Source organism: Periophthalmus magnuspinnatus, chromosome 8, assembly GCF_009829125.3.
Source record: "Periophthalmus magnuspinnatus isolate fPerMag1 chromosome 8, fPerMag1.2.pri, whole genome shotgun sequence".
In the NCBI taxonomy this organism is placed as follows: Eukaryota; Metazoa; Chordata; class Actinopteri; order Gobiiformes; family Gobiidae; genus Periophthalmus; species Periophthalmus magnuspinnatus.
The window spans coordinates 19,625,026-19,646,702 of record NC_047133.1 but is presented as its reverse complement, the minus strand read 5'-3'; the positions used below and the strand labels follow the sequence as shown (position 1 = coordinate 19,646,702).

Below are 21,677 nucleotides of genomic sequence, written 5' to 3'. Positions count from 1 at the left end.
GCATGCTAACCGCCCATTTCCTGATTCCTAGACAAGAAAATGTTTTATAATTTGACGCATTTTTACATCAAGAGCTGTTTATACAATATATCTGTACTGGGGCAAGACACATTATGCTCAAATCCACGGGAAAAGAATTGGGTGTAGGATCATCTGTGGGAGCTGGAATCGCACCGTCAACCTGTGGGTCAGTGGATCAGATGTTTACGTCGAGAGCGAGATTTGAACCGTAGATCAACACTCATCCAGCTGAGCTCCTTATATTGTGCTGCAGTGTTATGTAATCTTGCGAGCACAACTTTTACAAGGCCACAAACTTTACCACCTGTCTCGGAATATTGACAGATCCCATTTGAAATTCAAGCACTCACCGGTAGAGAAATAAAAAATAAAAAAGCAATATAAATTCTTCACAGGGCCAGACACAAGTTGAAGTTTGCCGGAACAGTTTTTTATGATGTTCTGAGCCTCCTCCATAAATCCTACACACACCACTCTGCTCAAACATGTTTAACTGCACAACTTAACTGTCTGGGACTTTCTCTGCTCAGAGTGAGTCCTACGTCAGCCGTGAGGGACGAAAGACGAGGACAGTGTTTGTGATTATTCGGTAATCATTTTATTTATGATTTTGTACATCTGTTAAGTGGCAGTTTGTGGAAAAAATAAAGAAGAAAAGTATAAAAATGCAGAAAGTAGTGGAGAGTTCAACAGATTTCTTCTATCAAATCTAAAATGCAAAGACAATAAGAGTGAAAAGTAAAGTAAAAGTAGTAAAGTATTGAACTTAAGTAGAATTTTTAGGTACCTGTACTTTACTTAAATACATTTGACAGTTGATACTTTTTACTTGTACTTCACCACATTTGAGAGCAGTATCTGTACTTTCTACTCCACTACATTTTTTAACTGTACTGAAAAGGAAACAATATTTTTTTTATGATTTGCCGGGTTATTTTCACCATATTCGTGGAAACATCCTGAGTAAAGTTGGTAGAACGTTTGTCCACTGATCCAAAGGTTGCCGGTTCGAATCCTGCTCTCGACATAAACATCACTGGCAGAGCGGACAGATCCAATGAGCCACAGGTTGGCGGTGCGATTCCAGCTCCAACAGATGAATGCTGTAGTTGTGTCCTTGGGCAAGACCCTTAACCCCCTCACCCCCAGTGTCTGTGTACTCTGGTGTGTGAATGGGTGAGTGGTTCCTTAAAAAGCGCTATATAAAAATGTAACTGTTTACTTCTCACCTTTCAAATGATATGATATTTTGTTGAAAGTTGTTAATTGCTTCGTCAACTGTCCACATTTTTCATCAGATGGATTGGGTAAAACTCCATCCAGACGTCTGATCCAGGAGGAAACCAGATCTAACTCAGAAATCAGTCATCTCTGAGGTTCTCAAACTAGTTTTAAAACCATAGTGTCCATTTTGATCCTCGGCTTTTGCTCAGTCGCCTTTTCATTTCAAATCATCAGACAGTGAAATCAGCTCCAGACAGTCTCAAACTGTCTGTAGATTTGAATAATTGACTAGAAATTTGAAAAAAGTACATTTTGGATAATCAGTACTGTTCTGTTTCACTGTAAAACCTGAACAGAATGATTTTTATATTGGTTTGGACTGTAGGAAACATCACGTACTGGACATGGCGACATTTTATTGTATTTTACTGCACATATTAATGATAAACTTTTAGTCTTATAATGTAATTGTGATAAAATGTGTGTTTTTTAATGTGTGTTCACCTGCCCAGGGCCTGCAGAGGGAAAGCAGCAGTAGCTAAATCTGGTACAAATCATCTTTTCTTTTGTAAGATGAATGCATTTGTACACAGAAAGAAAGAATGCCCTGAGTGTATTTATCTCATAGTCACGTCCATATTGTCCCACGTGCTTGTCTGCTGGGCTCTGATGTGTCTGGGTGCTGCACATCAGAGGAACAGACGGCTATTAGTGAAATAAGTCAGGACTGTTCCGCTTATACAGAGTGACACTGGTGAAGGAGGCGTTACATTTGAAAGCATGTGGAGGTTTTTTGCACCATGAACCGGGATAATGTAGGTTTTATTTTCACGGGTGGCAGATAAATGTGGCAAAAATAAGTTAGGTGCATAAAAAATACAACTCACGCTTGTTTCTTTGCGATGAGGCGGTCCCATGTAGGAGTGATGGGAGACAATAATGACTCCCGCAGTGTGTTTCTTGTGTCCGATCTGCTCCGTAATTTTGTCTCGGTTGCCGTCACTGCAGAAAAACCCGCTTCACACAGATAGGATGATGGAAATGGTAGTAAGGTTTTCAGTGCTCAGGATATTCTGTGTCATGAGGGGCAGGCGAAAGTTACGTCAAAGAAGATGCAATCGCTGATAAATTATTTACTGTTTTTGTGCTTCCCTGTAGCAAATGCGTAACGGACCAGTACCAGGCCCCGGTGATTGGGGACCACTAACCTAGAATATTTTTCCAAGATATGGCAGTGACACATTTTTATATAGCGCTTTTCCAACTTCAAGTCACTCAAAGCGTTTTACATCAAGGAACCCGTTCACACACACATTCATACACCAGTGTACACAGGGGATGAGGTGGGTTAAGTGTCTTGCTCTGTGGATTTGACCGCTCTACCAATGATTTTTTTATGTCGAAAGTGGGATTCAAACTGCCAACATTCAGATCAGTAGACAAATTCTCTGTCGAAGATGCTTGGATCAGTTTAATCAACAGGTAAAAAGCTTGTCATTTGTAATTAATCTCATCTCTATTCTAATCTTTATTATTATTCATCAGTTGACAAGTCTGAAATTGGAAAAATACATAGCCGGGATTTATTTTGTGTCATTGAAAAGCCTAAAAACAAAACCGGAAGGGCATCCGGTTGTTAAAGTGTATTACATTGTTGGCTTTATATAATATGTCCAGACCAAATACCACTAACCTCCCGCAGTACAAAATTAGCCACTGTGCTAACGTCTACAATAGGTACGAGGATAGGTTCCAAAAATAGCATCCGTCTCATGTTGCGTGTGCTAGATTTGGGATTTAAAATTAGTAGTAGCAATTTTTTCGTAATCATAATCGCTCGCCATGCCGTTACAACTCCGTGGCCACCTGCACACCCATTTAGACCTTTGTCGCTCGTCCCATGGTGCCACAGAAACACGTCAATATGCATTTTCGCTTGCGTGTTGTGAGTTTCCGGGTCTTCGCTTATTGCTATTCCAATATCTCTCTTTGTTTTGGTTGGAAACACAAAATAAAATTGCACAGTCGTCTTTATCTATGACATGAAATTTCCCCATGCCCCGCCACGCTGCATCATTGTCCCATTTTTGATACAATTCGAGGTGGTCGCCGTAGTTACAACTCAAATGACCCAAGCAGCAGCAGTGTGAGGCCATTTTTAGTGACCTTGTTAATATATTTCTATCTATACGTCAGATCAAAACCAATTTCCTGACGTCTTTTTCTTCGCAGGTTCTGATAGATAGGGACTATGCCTTCGTGGAACAGCTGGCGGGTTTAGAGACGAGGCACGCAGCCAAAATGTGTCAAAGTGGTCTCCGATCCCATCCATTGTCCTTGTTTGGGAATCCTCTTAATCGCAGAGGTCTAATTTAAACCACGGCCAATTAAGGATTAAGGAGTAATAATAATGAAATGAAGATGGAGATGGGATTAATCAAGTCTGGTCAAGTTTGGACTAGAACTAAAAGATAAAGTGCGCTCTGTAGAAGACAAATTCCAAAATTATCTCCATGTAGATAAGGAGTTGACACCTCCAGGTCAAGTTACAGGTCAGATCTGTGGAAAGCCGAGTCCGCTCACAGTAAGAATCCATGTTTTCCAAGGTATTTTTGAGCTATACAAACACCTTTAATCAATCAGACGTAAGCAGATGTTGATGAAGTTTAATGCTATACTGTGGCACATTATAAGCAAAGTGACATTATCTCCATGGAGACAAGCAACTCAGTCTCAAAACGGTCACAAAGCAAGAGAATTTGTGAATCATGAGTTGACGGTATCACTAAAAATGTATATCGTCACAGGAATCAGATCACAGTTCCATTTTTAAGGCCATATCGCCATAACGACGTCTATTTATTATCAAAGTTGGAAATCAGAAATAAAGACAATTTAGTCCAACAGCCACAATGTGTCTAAATGACAAAATTCAAACTGGTTTAAAACTGAAAATTATTTATTGCCCATTATCACAAAATGACTAAGCCAAAGTCCAGTCCAGTTATGGGTTTAACTCAGAGCTAAAATCAGAAAAATGAATGCTTCATTTTTCAGCCATTTCTCAACGTTATTCCCGCTCTCTAGGCCTTTTACAATAATTACTATATCCGCTTATCGTTCAATACATTAAAGCTGGAACAATTTATTTTAGGCCTCGATATTTATGTTCAATTTCTTCGCAAGAGTAGGCACATTTTTGTTATGGTAAACCGTCACATTTTTATATGCCGTTTTTCCACTTTCAAGACACTCAAAGCATTTTACATCAAGAAACCAATAACACACACACACACACACATTCATACACAGTGTACGCAGACACTGGGGGTGAGGTGGGTTAAGTGTCTTGCCCAAGGACACAACGGCAGCATTCACCATTCAACCGATTGATGTTTTATGTAGAGAGCGGGATTCGAACCAGCAGCCTTTGGATCAGTGGACAAAGACTTTACCAACTGAGCTACTGTTGTTATTTTTGTTGTAATATGCACCAAAAAAAAGTCTGTAAACGGTTGAATAAATACATTCTAAGCCGAATTATTTCTTCATTCTTCTATGTATTTGCAGGAACTCAGGCCATTTAATGCTTCTGTCTATTCAAACATTCATTTACGGGGATTATACTGTTATATTTTTATTGTGTCAGTGGCATAAAATAGTTCCAATATTACAATTTATCGCAGTATTTCTATGTAGCGTTATACTGTGCTTCAAAACGTGTAATCGTGACAGGCTCACACAGAAAAGGGGCCACTCTGTTGAATCTAGGCTCCACTTCGCCCCTGACCCTCCTGTCGCCGCGGTGATGAACACTCTGCCAATGACCCACTTCCTCACTGTCCTCTGTTCTTTCATAATGAGAAAAATCTCTTGTTTAAACCGCACCGCTGGGCTCTGCTGCACAGACTTGGGGCTAAATGACCTCAAATTGACTTGGCTTCAGCTGCATTCTTGTTAGCTCCGTTAATATACACAGTTATAATAGAAAAAAAAAGTATATTCTCATGAGTCACACGATGATGGAGAAACTGTCTGTGATAGTCCCTGGCACTTGCTTCTACATGTTTCTCATCTACAACTTGTCTAAACCATGGACTGTATATGTAAATGGAAATAGCTAACGCACTAGCCACCGCGTTTCATATAGGAAGTGAGCATCAGTTTCCAGCTCTATCAACTCTGGCTCCAATTCACTTTCTATTGAAAAACCGTCGGCCCTCTCTTTGTGGCTGCTGCTGTCAGCCTTGTCATTTTGTTCTTAAATTGTTCATATTAACCCGCTCTATGTGATCCTAGTATTTGTATTTCACTATTGTGTCTGTAAATCAAGATATGAACATTAACAACAAACAAATCAGGCGCTTTCTTTCCCCAGGTTCGCTCCCGTTAGTGTTAGCAACAGCTTTGATTGACAGCAGCGCGGGCGAGAACAGGCATTACCTTCAACAGCCTCGCTCCAGATTGGGTCTTTAGTTGACGAAACACAGTGGAGCACTTCCTGTATTACCACATGACATCACAAGGTGGAACAGAGCATTTTCTAATTATTTGTGTGTTAAACATGTGCGAATGAAACAAAACACAACTCCAGGTCTGTTTGTGATGAGGAAACATTATAACACAGATCAGGGAACAGCATAACATGCCCTTTAACCCCCGTGCTAACATCTCAGCTGCTTTAGTCTCTGTTTTGAAACGGTTAAATCTGCACGGCTGCTCTGCTCCATCACAGCGGAGCATTTTGAGGTGTTATTTGTAGTAATATCGTTTGAACACGACTCAGGCTCAGGACTAAGAGATGATTCAACAGCACAAAATGCCTCATCGCCATCGCCTCCTGTTTAACGTGCTGCACATCAAGCCAAAAATATCACTTCTATATGTATTTGTGCTGCTGTCATCATCGCTATGGAAACTACTATTGTTTTTGGAGGATTTCAAGTAGAGGGTGGACAAATAGTATCAAAAATGTAATGTCATGATTTTTTTCATAATTTCGAACTTACATGATTCAAATGTGTTTTATTAAGAAGTAACTAAAGTCTTACTACTCCTGAGAGCTCATACTTCACTCTGATTGGTTGAATCCACCTGTCACTCAGTCGGAACACAACAAAGCCTGACCAATCACTAGAGGAGCAGGAAAAAAATATTTGTTTGAACATAGAGTTGCATTCAAGAGGAAATTTGACACTTAAATATGATGATTTTATCCAAATGCCACAGTGCAATTTCATGTTCATCACCATAACGCCCAGCCCTAATTTAAAGCTGTACTATGTCACTTTTCTGGTGAAGGGTCTAAGCAAAGACTGTATAAAGAAGTGGACTAAAGCAATGTGACGTCACCAATAGCATTTGGCTCATCAAGGCTAGCAGTTATGGGGCGAATTTGGAGCTGAGTTACATTTTTGAAAATTCGACCGCGGGTATCACAGCAACCAGAGAGCCAATCCGGAGCGAGGCTGTTGAAAGTACACAGAGAGAGGCCACAGTTTTTCAATAGAAAGTGAATTGGAGCCAGGGTCGATGGAGACGGAAGCACAGCCCATGATCTCTTCTCATTTGGAATGCTACTTGCTTGTCTTACATCAGATGCTATTACTTTGCATCCTATCCATATCCCTAGAGACGCCACCAGGTCAAATTACAAGTTATATCTGTGGAGGGAGGTGACCCTGCTTAGAATGAGAATGCATGTTTTTAAAGGTATTTTTGAGTAATAAAAACACATGCAATAAAACACATGCAAGTTAGATTGGTTTAATGCCATTCTGCAGAACATTCCGGGCAAAACGGTGACATCTCTGACACAAGCAAGCAGACCCCCCCCCCACTGGAAAAGTTACACAGTGAACCTTTAAAGTAGATTCAATGCGCATTTCAGTATTTTAGCGAGCAAATCGTGAACATAAGAAGACGAAACCAAAGGCAGTGAGTCATCAATATAATGTGAGGGCAGAAACATGGCTATACTTAGACAAAAGTTACGTAAAAATAATAACAGAAGGATAATTGTAAAAATGATGAAACTTGACACAAAGAACAGCCCAAATGCAGCTGGAGGAGGCTGTATCCACCACAGTGACACTAAAGCCAGGTGAAGGTAAACTTTAAAATGTCAAGCAGAAAGTCAAACTCCCAAAGCAAATGTCAAATACGACCCATGTGACAAATAAGGCACAAACACTGACCTACATGCCCCGCTCCAAATCCTGTTTCGACTTGAGCACAGAGTCTTCGAGAAAACTGTGTTGTATGTTTGGAGGTGTGTGCTCTCAGAGGAGGATGTGTCACGGCCATGGACTGTGTAAAGAAGTGGACTAAGTGACGTGACCCATAGCTCCAGTCAAATGAAGCTAATCCAGGCTAGCAGTTGTAGCGGCAAATTTGGAGCAGAGTTGCATATTTAGAATTCCGACCGTGAGTATCATAGCAACTAAAGAGCCAATCCGAAGTGATGCTATTGAAAGTAACGGCCCTTCCCGCCCACATCACTGGTTAAATAAGGAGCGGGTGCTTAGCAACGCTGTCAATCAAACCTGTTGCTTACACTAGCGGGAGTGACCTCAGGGAAAGAAGGTGCCTGATTTGTCTGTTATTAATGTTCATATCTTGATTTAGGGACAAAATAGCAAAATAAAAACACCAGGATCATGTAGAGCGGGTTGATATGAACATTTTAAGACCAAAAAGTTACAGAGAGCGGGCCAGTTTTTCAATAGAAAGTGAATTAGAGTTGCTGTAGCCGGAAGCGCGCCCATGATCACTTCCTGTTTTGAACGTGGCGGCTAGCAGGTTAGCTATGTTCATTTATATAAACAGTCTATAGTTAAGAAACATTAAAAGCTGCAACATGTAACTTTCGGAAGGATCTGCCACATCCTTGAGATGTTAATGCTTTGCCTTGAATGTTCCACAGTATGGCATTCAATTATAGGTGTCTGTATTGCTGCAAAATACCATGAAAAAACATGCAGAGTTTGCCTGTCCACAGCTCTTACTTGTGACTTGACCTTGTGGTGTCACCTACTTATCTCCATGGAGACAGAAACGTTTCACTGTACTAGAACATTCTGGGCAATACATTAACATCTACATGGCAGCCACCAGAAAAGAAAAGTTGCATACTGTACCTTTAAGTTCCTAAAAAAAAAGAGAATTGGGTCTGGAAGGGCATCTGGAGTGAATCGGATTAGCTGAGATTACAAAACTCTTAAACAGCATTGATTTTTGATCCTTTTCCGGCGCAGTGGGATGTTTTGAATGTGGACTGGCCTGACCCCGCGTGTTTCTCTGATATATTTGGTAACCTTATTAAGCGTCGTGGAGCACTGGGTCAGTCAGCTCAAATCTGCTGCATGAATGAAAGTCTGTATCGATGTCCAGAGCAGAGAGCAGAGCGAGTGTGAGGATCAGACAAGGCCAAACACATTTACATTGATCTGGGTTTCCATTAGAATTTCAGACCGGACCTGCTGACTCATGATTCCCTTTAGACTAAAATAATATCCCAAATTTTTGTATCTATTGACACTAAATTTGACTTTCCGGGGGAACATTTAAAGGTCCTATATTATATAATGGACTCTTGTGAGGTTTAAGTCATGTTATAATGTTGTTATCTCATCAAAAACAGGCCTGGAGTTGTGTTCTTTCATTCACACACGTTTGAGTAACTCTGCATTAGAGAAAGAAGGCGCCTGATTTGACTGTTATTAATGTTCATATCTTGATTTACAGACACAATCCTGAAATAAAAACACCAGGATCATGTAGAGCGGGTTAACATGAACATTTTAAGACCAAAATGACGAGTCTGACCACAGCAGTTATAGAGAGAGGGGCCACAGTTGTTTCAATAGAAAGTGAATTGGAGCCAGAGTCGACTGAGCCGTAAATGTAAGCATGATCACTTCCTATTTGGAACGTGGCAGCTAGCAGGTTAACTATGTCCTTTTATATACACAGTCTGCAGCACGGTCAACTGAAACACTTAGCTAAAATACATGAAGCTTAGTTTGAAGTTGTTTTTTTTTTAAATAGCACTTTCACACCATTAATAATACTTGTTAATGTTTTTTTATTTTTTTTATTAAAAGGTCTACAGCCAATTCTCTGTCAAATTTCCTTTCCAAAAGCTTCATTTCAGCTCTAAATCACATGCTTTTAATGGCAAACTTTTAGTGTCTTGTTTGTGTTGGTGAGATTAACATTCAAAGTCTTTTTCAGCAGTTTTTCAAAATAACAAAACATAATAATAATTCAAAATCGAGACTGATTAATTTGGATCATTTTTTATTTTTATCCATGTCATCTAGCCCTACAGTGGGACACTTCAGAAAACACTACTCTCTAATGAAACGAGGCCTTTGCTTCAGCCTGCACCTGCACCTCTGTTCATCACTTTGTCCTAATGTATATATAATGTGAACAAACCTAAACTATACACAGGAGCTGAGTTTACAGTAGTTTCATTCAATGTATGTTTGGAGAAAATTATAATCTGACCTACATTTCAGCTCAAAATATCAGAGATTCATAACAGAGATTATCGAACAGGCATTTACTGCTTATTGGTCATGAAAAAAAAGCCTAAAATCTATTGGTGGTTTTCAGATTTTAGATGCGATGATGTCATACTCCCAGATACGATTTCCCTATGATTCCAAAAGTAAATTCACACATATTGAAACTGCTCATTTATATTAGTGACTAGACCCTAGAACTCACTATTTAACGACAAAAAACGTAGCTAACCTGCTAGCTGGGAAGTGATCATGGACGCACTTCCTGCTCCATCGACTCCAATGGCTCCAATTCACTTTACATTAAAAAACTGTGGCCCTCTCTCTGTAACTGCTTCTGTCAGACTCATCATTTTGGTCTTAAAATGTTCATATTAAGCCACACTACATGATACTGATGTTTTTATTTCTCTATTTGTCCATGATTCAAGATATGAACATAAATAACAGACAAATCAGGCTCCTTCTTTCCCCGAGGTCGCTCCCATTAGCATTAGCAACAGGTTTGATTGAAAGTACCTGCTTTCTGCTAAAACAGTGGTGCAGGCGGGAAGAGGTATTCCTTTCAACAGCCTCGCTCTGGATTGGCTGTTTGGTTGCTATGATACTCGCAGTCAGAATTCCTAATATAGAACTCGACCCCTATAACTGCTCTAGCCTCGATGAGCTTTATTTGACTGGAGCTGAACGCTATGGGCGACGTCACACTCACTCAGTCCACTTCTTTATATCTGTGTTAAATATTATTGGCTGATATAATGCGGTGATGTCATCTGAAATCCAGCAATTGGTTGATCTCACAAGACGCCAATGTCGTTCTCTTGACTAATCCACTGATACATGTTTGATTTTGATTGACAATAGTTTTCATACACTGCTCAGCCTGTCCACACACACACGTTACAGATTACAGAACAAATAATCGCTTTTGACATCTCCTGAGTTTAAACATGCCCTTTGACCAAAAAACGGGTCAAAAACAGCCCGAAAAATGCAGTGTGCAGCAGCCCCTCTGTGCAGGACGAGCCGTGGCTGGCCTCACAGCTGTCCCAGGACGATTACATAACAAAAAACCCCTCTGGCTCCGTGTACCCCATCAGAGGACAAGACACTTCAACAGGAACTAAAGAAAACGTGGGATCTGACAACTTGGACAAAGGCGATATGTGAAATAAACAGCTGCAAGTCACATAGAACTGACCAAGCCTGTCACGATAAATAACACATTTTCAAGCTTGATTTCTCGCTACAGAGAAATATCGCGATAAACGATAATATTAAAACTATTTCCTGGCACTGAGATAATAAAAATAAAGCAGGACAATCCCAATAAACCACTTTAAAAATATATAATCTCATTAAAAGGCCAATGTCTCAAATCATATTCCAACTAAATTAGCAAAAAAAACCTCCCATTTATTGCAAAGAAAATACACACAATAAATATTAACCCCAAAAATATATTGTTTCAGCATTCCAATATTTAAGTATAGTAATTATGATGACAGGCCTACCTCTGACCAGAAGATTGCAAGTTCAAATTCCTGCTGCTACTTAAAAATGCATAGGGATATTTATGTGTGGAATGACAGACGATTTCCACAAGATGAGGCACAGTCGCTGATTGAGTTTCAAAACATCCTTTCCTGGTTTGACTCCCAGGCGGTATGAGTTTTTCTGTGCAGAGTTTGAATGCACCACAGGTAAAATCCTCCAGCTAAGGTAATCCTGAGTAGAGATCGACCAAGGAACCAATGGCTGATCAGCTCTGATGACATTTTTTGACCCGATCCATGGGGCGGATTTTGCTTATTTTGCCCAAGTTTTTTGTTTTAAATTTACTACAAACTAACCCACAGCACCTTTTTTTAACCACAAACTTATAAGAAAGCTGTGCAGTCATGTTAAAAGTGCTTAAATAGGGCTTTATGTGGATTCTTTAGGCAGCCGGTCATTACATTAACAATATATTGATTTCGTGTAACAAAATGTGGTAACACGTCAAAAGTCTGGACACACCCTCTCAATCAATGTTTTTTCTTTATTTTTACTACTTTCTACATTTTATACACATACAGAAGACATCAGATATATGAAGCAAGGTAAGTGGAATTATGTAGTAATGAAAAAAATATGAAATAACTCTACAACATTTTTTTTAATATATAGATTTTATAGTTAAATCCTCAAAGTAGCTGCTCCATATATTTTACTTCATACTGTATATTTGATGTCTTCTGTATGTATAAAATGTAGAAAGTAGTTTTGCAAGATATTTCAGACCAATAAAAACACTTCTAATTGAGTAAATGCAAAAAAAGTTTAATGCCATACTGTGAAATTTCATTAAACGCAGAGTATTATAACCATAGACTGTATATATAAATGGACATAGCTAACCCGCTAGCCGCCAGGTTTCAAACAGGAAGTGAGCATGGACAGGTCGGCCAAAACTAAATATTGACCGCTGTTTGAGGTTTAAGGCCGATATCCAACATGGTGAAAAGAGCAAATATCGGTCTGATACATCGGCAAAACGATATATCTATCAGTCTATCTCTAATCCTGACCAAGCCTAGCGCAAGACATGGATAGGCCTGTCATGATAATTACTACATCAACTTCAATATTTCCCAGATTTCCCAGTTTTTTTGAGTTTCAATATTTACCGTGGTACAAATATGGGTTACTTTTCTGTGATAAGATCAGATTTAAACGTCTATGACTCATTACAGACACAAACTAACTACTTAAGTGTTGCGTTCTGTTATTTATTTACAATTACAGTGGTCCCTCGTTTATCGCAAGGGTTACGTTCTAAAAATAACTCGCAATAGGCAAAATCCGCAAAGTAGTCAGCTTTATTTGTTACAGTTATTCTATATGTTTTGCAGCTGTAAAACCCCTCACCACACACTTTATACACTTTTCTCACACAGACATTAACATTTTCTCACATTTCTCTCTTGTTTAAACTCTCTCAAAGTTCAAACCTTCGTAGGCGTCTTTGTCGGTGCAGAACGTTTCATCGACATTGTGGGTTTAGTTGGGGAGAAGACTTGCAAACATACAGCACTTCAGAGTCACACTGCGATACAACATTTATGTAAATTATTATCACTTATTACAACTTATAGAAACGGTGAAGACATTACTGTACCTTCATCACGAGGAACATCCAGCCTCTCTAGAAGCTCGCTGGTTGGAAAATGCTGTCATGATGGAGAACTCGGGGTCTATAATTGCTCATTTGCCTCGATTCACCTGCCCCTCACCGACACATGTGGAGAGCCACTCGACAAGACACAAGGCAGAACTGTGAATGCTGACCCAGATTGGAGCTCTTGAACGCACCGCACTCTGTTCATACTGGTGTGAAGATAGTTACAGGTACGGAATATGGGGCGCCTCACCTTCACACCTGCTCCACAAAAGAACGATTTGTTATAAACTCGAAATAGCCGATATGCTCTGCAAAGTTAGTGCCTATATTCTATAATCAATCATACGCCTTACACAAGCAACAATGGGGATCAACACGGATATCTTTAAGCAACAGTATGTAACATTTTGGAAAAAAAAAAATAGACTAAATGCGTCCTTACTCTCAGCGTGCTTGGATCTCCACAAACCTGACTCTTACTTGGCCTAAAATATAGAGTCATACATGTAAACTATAATCTTCTATAGCACATGTCCAAACTCAAGGCCCGTGGGCCAAATGTGGACCGTCACGTGATTTTATGTGGCACGCGACAAGGTAAATTAAAAGGCTGACTGTCTTAAAATATCACTTTATCAGGAGATACACAGTTACACAGCCATTTTTCATATCTACGCAAATCCATATGCAATATTTGTAACTTGAATAAGTAATAAATATAGAAACGGTTAATTAACAAGATTAAAAAGTAGTTGCATTTATTTTACATTACATTTGGTTACATTTAGTTACTGTCTCACAGTTACATCTGGCCCTTTGAGAGCAGCCATTTTGTTGATGTGGCCCTTCGGTGAAAATGAGTTTGACGCCCTTGTTCTATAGTGTCTATCTCCATGAAAAATGTCCCAAAGTGTGGTTTTAACTCCATGGAATCGTGCAGGTGATGTGTCAACTCTAGAAAGCTGAATACTGTATCTTTAAGTTTGTGTAGAAGTAGCCTAATCCTCCAGCTATGTACTACAGACAAAAAAGTATGTGTATTCTTACTGTGAGCGGGGTCGCTTCTCCACAGATCTGACCTGTAACATACTTAGTGGTTGAAGCTGGTTGTTTCTATGACGATATGGGTGACAGTAGCTCAGCTGGTAGTGTTTGTCCAATGATCTGAAGGTTCGAATCACAGAATATTGTGGAACATCCCAGGTTAAGCAATCACATCTCCATGGAGACGGATCCTACATATAAAGTAGTAAGCAATAACACAGGCTGCAGATTGATAGTGTAATTACATTTTAAACACAACTGATCTATTTCATCGCTTTTGTCTTCATCTACAATTTAAAAAAGAAAAAAATACTAAACATAATTAGATTGGTAGAGCAGGTTTCAAAGTCAGTCAGAATTCTGAACAATCTTTTTGAAATCAGCTATTAGATTTCACTAAGCCAGAGCAGAGGGAAGAAGAGCCTCCAAAAATGTCAAGTGAGTTTTTCAGAAAAAGTCAGTCTCTTACAGCTAAACCAACCCAGTACTGTTACACTCAGGGCCAGAGCGGGTGGCAGTACTGAACTATTCATACAAGCTCAGAGTAACTCAACTGACTGAAGGCTGCGGATCGATAACCACAATCAAACCGAGGATGACATTAGGAGTATACCGACTCCTGTAACGTGTGGTTAAGGTACACTACCACACACACTGGTCAAACGTTTGGACACACCCTCTCAGTCAATGTTTTTTCTTTTTTTTAACTACTTTTTACATTTTAAACACATACGGAAGACATCAAATATATGAAGCAAGATATATGCAATTATGTAGTAAAGACAAAACATTAAATAAGTCTACTAACTATTTTTATATATATTTTTTTATATATATTTAAATCTTCTTAAACCTGCTCCCTTCTAAACCAGCCATGCGGGCGAGAAGGAGCGTTATCTTCAACAGCCTCGCTCCGGATTGGCTCTTCGGTTGCTATGATACTCATGGTCGGAATTCCCAATATTGAACTCGGCTCCAAATTCACCGCTTTAACTGCTCTAGCCTCGACGAGCTTCATTTGACTGGAGCTGAACGCCATGGGTGACGTCACACTCGCTTCTTTATACAGTCTCTGGTCAAAACACGGCACATCTGACACGAATCACCCATAGTGCAGATTTGACATTCTGTGCTTATCTCTGGGATCCAGCCATGTTTACTAATGCCTGTTTGTGCGCGGCTGTGTATTAGAGACTTACCATTGTCCCATATTGAATCACACTGTAAGGCAAACCTGGCATCCTCCTGTTTTCATAGTATTCAAAGACAAATCCTTTCAATATTTGTGTTATGAGATACACGTCAGCGGCAGCACTCCGGCTATAGGGGGCAGTACAGGGGTTTTAGGCTTCTGAAAATGTCGTATATGTATGAACACACAGTATTGGCTTTAAGAGGAGGAACAGAAAACCACTAAAACACAGGAAGAGGCACGATTTTTACTTGTGTATTTGAACCACCTGGAGTCTCTAGTAAAATGCTGCCAGAACTAAACCAGGATTAGACTAAGACTAAAAATACTTACTTAAAATGTGCCTGAACTGAACCGGGCCTGTCATGATAATCAGTACATAGAATTCTCATTAATCAGTAAATGAAAGCTAGAACAGTGTTTTCAGCACAGTGTTGGAACATAACAGAGTAAAAGTAGTAAAGTACTGTACTTAAGTATACATCTTAGGTATCTGTACTTTACTTAAGTACATTTTAAAGTGGATACTTTTACTTTACTACATTTAAGAACAGTATCTGTACTTTCTACTCCACTACATTTTTAAACTGGACTAAAAAGTAAAAGAGACCTGCAGAAAAAGCTGAGTTTTTTTTTTTAACACATTCATAATTTGAAGAAATAAAATATACAAATAAAAACAGCTAAGAAAAAGGACTCAATTCAGTTGTTTCTGAATCTGTTTTAAAATTCAGCACAAATCTTTACCAAAATCACTACATTTGAAGCTTTATTAGATCTCCAAATCTACGCAAAATACTTGTACTTTTTACTCTTTAAGTACATTTTTTAAACAGGTACTTTAATGCCATAGTAGTAGGTTAAGTAGATTTTTTTCTTGTGATACTATTACTTTTACTTGAGTATTTGCTCCGGTATCTGTACTTTTACTTAAGTAACAAAATTGCTACCGTGTTACAACATTAACAACAAGCCTAAAGAGGTTTTTTGACTTCATCCATGCAGGTTTGAGTAATTTAGCGATCTCTCTCGGTGTAAGTAGGTGTAAGATTCTGTACATGGCTCCGCCCACAAGTCTACATCACCCATGCTCTCACACGACCATTCTCCATAAATTTAAAAAACATGATACAAAACTATGTGCACACTGATTGTGTTGTGATAGTGCTCTGAAGGGGGAGTGATTTAGCATGGAGAGCAAAGGGAGGGGAGACTCCGAGTGTCAAAAACAAAACTGAAACTTGTTAAAACATGTTAATAACAGTAATGCAACTATTACTATACTATAATTTACTATACTTATTCTATTGTGTAAAGGCAATTTTTAAAGCGGCAACAGGGAATCATAATAAAACAATGAAAAAACAAAACAAACAAAAAAACACTGATCCAGAGGCTACCGGTTCAAATCCAGCTCTCAGCCTAAAAAGCGTTATTGGTAGAGCGGTCAGATTCAGTGGCCGACAGGTTGGTGGTACAATTCCAGCTCCTACAAATGAATGTTGTAATTGGGCAAGACACTTAACCCACCTTGCCTACACTGCTGTATGAATGTGTGTGTGAATGGGCAAGTGGTTCCTTGATGTAAAACACTTTGTAGATGGAAAAGCTCTATAAACAAATGTGAGCACTTACCAACACCTAAACTAGGAGTGAACCTGGTCTTAAATCACAACTGAACCAGGAAAGACCACAGCCTAACTGGAAAAAACTAGACCAAAACCAGGACTAAACCATGGTCTAAAACAGGACTAAAAACGCCCAAGATTAACAGCTAATCATAGACATTTTTTTCCAACTGACAACCACTGAACGAGGTGTAAAAATGCTTAAATTAGTGTTCCGTATCACATGAAGGCAATCCAATTATTTGAGCTGACAAAGAATTAGTGATGTTTTGTGTCAGTTGCTAAGCAGAGAGTCGGAGCCATCAGAACGCACTGGCAGCGTGTAAAGCCCACGCAGTGCTCGTATCTGCCCCAGCGACCCTCCGCAACCTGTCATACAAGAAGCAAACACAGGAGGCAGCGGAGGAGAGAACACTATATAAGACATGTACTTAGCCCAAGAGTATAGAGATGGAACAGTGATGGAAAAAAACATATTTCTATACGAATGATTTCATCTGGTTGCTGTTTTTGTTGAAAATTAAATGTCAAAAACATAGAATTTAGTGACTTTTTTGACTAATACATCACCAAGGCTAGTACTGGTTTGAATTTAAAGAGGAGGTATTATGCAATTTTTTAATTTTTAGATTTCTACCAAGTTATAACATTGATCCCTCATCAAAAACATGCCTAAAGACATTTCAGAAGTCATCCATGAATGTTTGAGTAATTTAGCAATCTCTCCCACCCTATTTAAACTCTCCTTACTGTTAGCTGTAAGATTCTGTGCAAAGCTCCGCCCACAAGGTTACATCACCCATGCTTCCACATGACAATTCTCCATAAATATACAAAAACATGATACAAAACTGTACACAGCAACTTCACAAACCTGATGTGATGTGCTGTAGTTTCATTAGCGGGGTGCAGCTGATTGTGTTGCGTTAGCGTTCTGAAGGGGGGTGACTTAGCACAGAGAGCAAAGGGAAGGGAGTCGCCGAGTGTCAAGAACGAAACTGAAACTTATAAAACTTGGTAATAATCATTGTTTTTAGCAAATAATAGCATTTTCTAAACAATAAATGTAACATGGTGATCTAAATATGTTATATGCTAGCAGCTAACACTCCATAGAAGTAAAATGCCACCTCTTTGTTAGGATTATAGTCAAGATGAATTTGTTTTTTGGTAGCCTCTTGGTGATAAAGATGATAATGTATACATCATAATTTTTTTTGATAATTCTAATGACAATATTCCAACGATGTAATCCCTTTTGTGTCCTGTAGGGGTCCATGGTTGAAGAAGTTTCAGATCGATAATGACTTCTGGATGGTTAGCCAAAACATTTACCAGATGACTACCTTTAAAACAGTTTCTACCATGATATAATGATAACATAAAAGAAACATTCTGAAAACAGGCCTGTAAAAGTCACGAGGGAGGTTGCAAAGCACAAATAAATAAAAAAAAAAAAAAAAGTTAACCACAAAAGTTGCAGAAGTTCCAGTACTTCCTCCAGACTTTTTGGTCACGAAAACACATTTTGATGTTCAATATATAGATGATAAATGATAATATTAAAACTCATTTATGCCACAACAACCCATGAGCAGATTTAAACCACAAAAACTATTCTAAAATGACAATATTTAAAAAAAAAAAACAAAAAACATTAACTGTAATTTTTTTTTAAATAAAAAAACGGCAGAATGAAACACTTTTGTACTTAGTTTGCATCTGTAATGAATCATAGAAATTATTAATTCAACATTTTACAGCTTAAATCTTATCATAATGCCAAAAAAACCCCACAAATTTCTCAGTAGTGCAAAAAAGTAGTACCCACGATAAATACTGACACCAAAAAATACAGTTTAATCTCACTTTTGAGCGATAAATTGTGTAAGTATGAGGCTAGTGGGGTCAAACTGCATGACCGATATTACAATTGTCCTAATGAGGTCAGTATATTTAGTAGTTTAAAATCATGTGGACCATATAATCTTATGTCATTAGTTACAATCATAGCTATAAACACATTTACACATAAAATACAATACAACCACTGAAAGAGCTTTACATCAGGGAATGACTCACCCATTCACACGCAAGTTTTACTCAGACACTGGGGGTGTGGCGGGTTAAGTGTCTTGCCCAAGGACACACTGGCAGCATTCATCCGTGTGACATTTAAAGAGTATAGAGGGAAAGCTAGAGGTTTATATTCAACTACCAGACGAGAACGACACACTTCATTAACTTTTACAGTCTTAGCACAAGCCTTGATCACAGTCACTGAGGCATCTGTCAGGGGGCAAAGTGGAAGAAACCGTTTTAAACTCGACCTAAATGAGCACAAAGAGTTCGTCCTCCAGCTAGGTACTCCCTTAACTTCGTGTATTAACTTCACAAAGTATTAACAAATGAGCAAGTCCATTAAAGAGCTCATATTACACTGTTTTCTGATCGAAGTTGTTTCTGATCTAAGTCTATTATGTTGTTTCCACATAAAAAACACACCTGGAGTTGTGTTTTGTTTCATTCACATGTTTAACACACAAACCCTGCATATTTAGGCTGAGTTCTTCTCTCAAACAGAAAACGCTCTGTTCCACCTTGTGATGTCATGTGGTAATACAGGAAGTGCTCCACTGTGTTTTTAAACTACATTCACCTTCACTAGAATCATTTGGATCATTTCAGTCCTGGAATTACTCATCTCTAATGAATAAAAGGTAAAAGGAGGTGTTAAAAAACTTTAAAAAAAAACATCATTTCATGACATCACAAGGTGGAACAGAGCATTTTGAGCTTTGGAGATGTAGACAGACTAATAATGCAATTACTAAGACATGTGAATCAAACAAAACACAACTCCAGGTCTGTTTTTGAGGAGGTAACAACATTTTAACATGACTTAAAGTTCATAAGAGTCATTTTTGTGTAATTTAGGACCTTTAAATCATGCACAAAAACTTCCATAAGGCCCCTCTGATCATCATTGTTGTTGTTGTCGTTGCTGTTGTGCAAATGTGTGCTATGTCAAACTTGTAAAGATTTGTTTCTATTACAGTCCAAGTTAAAGCCACAATATGTAACTTGTTTTTGCTAAAAAAATAGTAATAAAAGCACGTTTTTTGCTTGTTTGTTTGTTGATTTTTCTATTTGGTTGTGTATTATAGCACTAAAAAACATGCGTCCTTACTGTGAGCAGGCTTGCATCTCCACAAACCTGACTCTTACTGAGCCTGGAATAAATGTTGTTCCTTTGGCTCTAATATTCTACAGTATGGGATAAAACATATATATCTCCATGGAGGATGTTCGTTCATGTTTGTTTTAACTTTCTATTTCTGTCAACTCACAAAGCTGACGTGCCACCTTCAGAAAGTTACATACTGCGCCTTTAAATACCAGTTAAAAGTAATTCAGAAATGTGGAATGTATTTATAATAGTGTGTGTATGTGGCTGTTATTACTACAGTATGAAAAATCACCGCTTCTCCCTGGCATTTAATACTAGACAGGATATGTTGGTGTTTTGTTGTTTTTTTCCCATGTTTTATATTATCTGTATGTTTGTTTTTTGTTGACTTTTATGTGAAGCACTTTATTCAGCTGAAGTTGCTATATAAATAAAATTAAATTGATCTAAAAGTCCACTACACAACACTATCCTTCCATTATGTCGTTCAGTGTTGAAAAGCTATCCTTGGCTCTGTAGAGACTATGCGTACTTGCCTGCAGTGATGTTTGACCTCCAAAAGTAAAGCAACAATATGGGACATGGCTGCACAATGGCCCATAGTATAACAATGATTAAGTTCAATGACACTTGAGGCATGTCTGGTGAATAGTGACACACGACTCACTCTATTGTACCACTGGCCTTCGATCTATACTTCAAGAGACGTCTTTATTCAAGCTATAAGACAGTTTAGAGGCTTGTGCGTTCAGACTATAGCCTACACTAGACCAGGGCATCCCAGCGTTTTGAGACTGGGGCCCAACAGCAAAATAAAACTGAAAAACATTGTTCATTAAAGCCCAAATATTACACAAAATTGACTGTTGTGAGCATCAAGTCATGTTATAATGCTGTTACCGCCTCAAAAACATACCTGGAGTTGTGTTTTGTTTCATTCACACATGTTTGTCTGTCTTCATCTCCAAAGCTCAAAATGCTCTGTTCCACCTTGTGATGTCATGAAGTGGTAGTTTTCAAGTTAACAGTTCGTTTTATCTTTAGTTCAGAAGAAAATTGCAATTCTGGGGCTGAAATGATCCAAATGATTCTAGTGAAGGTGTGTGGAGTTTAAAAACACAGTGGAGCACTTCCTGTATTACCACTTGATGACATCACAAGGTGGAACAGAGCGTTTTCTGTTTGAGAGAAGAAGGGTTTCTGTGTTAAACATGTGTGAATGAAACAAAACACAACTCCAGTTCTGTTTGTGATGAGGAAACAGCCTTAAATAGTTCATTGTGTTCCTGAACCTAATCTCTCCAGTTTATACAGCTTTCAATTTAAACATAAATAATATACAGGGTCATCATTTTTATATTATCTCATTATCATCTCATCACTTCCACTTTCAGCTCTTGCTTCATGACCCTAATGCCTCATGAACCACTGCGCTAAATTATGATATGAAACATCTTTGGTATTTAAAGGGACAATAATACATATGTTTTCTGATCTATGTTATAATATTGTTTTCTCATCACAAACAGACCTTGTGCTCCACTGTGTTTTTAAACTCCATACACCTTCACTAGAATCATTTGGATGATTTTAGCCCTGGAATTGACAGCACTAAAAGGTTAAACGTAGCTGCTATGTTAAAAACTACCACTTCATGACATCACAAGGTGGAACAGAGCATTTT

General features: G+C 38.5%; 1 protein-coding gene across 1 annotated transcript in view; it reads right to left on the bottom strand.

The window, feature by feature from the left end:
* plcl5 (phospholipase C like 5) overlaps positions 1-21,677 on the bottom strand; it is a 175,983-nt gene that overhangs the window by 153,063 nt on the left and 1,243 nt on the right. The gene's annotated exons all lie outside the window — the stretch shown is intronic.